The following is a 959-nucleotide window of genomic DNA, read 5'->3' on the forward strand; positions in this document are numbered from 1 at the left end:
AAATTGGAAAAATATCTGCAAAAGACTCAAGCAAGACCCACACCTCACTCCATACACAAAAACCAACTCAAGGTGGATCATGGACCTAAAAAAAAATTTTTAACTCTTTTTTTGTTATTATTATTAATGTCAATTTTTTTTTTCAATTTGAAGGTTATGTTTACTATCTAGCATCGTAATCCAGTTGGAACAAGGGTGAGGGGAGAGCATGTGGGGAGGTGGCGGAGCTCTCCATCGGAGACCCCATTTTTGCTCTAAGGCAACTCAGGATCCAGCAAAGAGGAACCTTGCTGAGGCTGCGATGACCACCTGCCGCTGGTTCGAGGGTGAGGAGGCTCTCGGGGAAGGCCGATCCATGAGGGCCCAGAGGGCCTACAGCGGGGGGCCCTCAAGAGCTAGGTGGTTTCTCCTTGGCATCCAAGTCCTTCTTGATGTCCTCAAGCTTTTTGGCCAGGTTTGGTATCTCTTAGTTCTGAGCCAGGTATATTCCAATGGTATTTCCAAAAGTAAATCCAAGCAGGAACTGGAGCATGATGTCGGCGGGGAAGGTGAGGAAGCAACAAGGGCCACCACCAGAATCTGAGTTTTTAAAGTCTAAGTAAAGGGATTACTGGTGGCATAGTGTCAAGAAGCTGTGCTGCAATCCTGAAGGCACACAATTTGAATCTACCAGCTGCTCTTTGAGAGAAGATGGGAAATCTTTTCCCATGTGATTAACCCCTCTGAAAATCAACTAGAGGAGAGTCAGCTATGGGTCAGTTCTGACTCAATGGTACACAACAACAACAAAGTAATCCAATCAATGCTGTGTCTGCTTCTTAGTTATTTACTCCAGGAGTAAACATTTGAATTTCAACTGTTCTGCTTTGTCAGAGGCCTTGCTTATCATCTTAAAGTTCATCCAGAATAGGGTATAATGAGGTGATTTTCCAGAACCATTGCTAGCCTCGAAAACTCTA

At 44.4% G+C, this 959-nt stretch overlaps 1 pseudogene; it reads right to left on the minus strand.

Moving 5' to 3' along the window:
* Window positions 1-388: 388 nt before the first annotated feature.
* On the minus strand, window positions 389-532 carry LOC102846291 (annotated as a pseudogene).
* Window positions 533-959: the final 427 nt, after the last annotated feature.

The sequence above is a fragment of the Elephantulus edwardii genome, unplaced genomic scaffold, assembly GCF_000299155.1.
Source record: "Elephantulus edwardii isolate Elephantulus edwardi_28Jun2011 unplaced genomic scaffold, EleEdw1.0 scaffold00137, whole genome shotgun sequence".
Classification (NCBI taxonomy): Eukaryota; Metazoa; Chordata; class Mammalia; order Macroscelidea; family Macroscelididae; genus Elephantulus; species Elephantulus edwardii.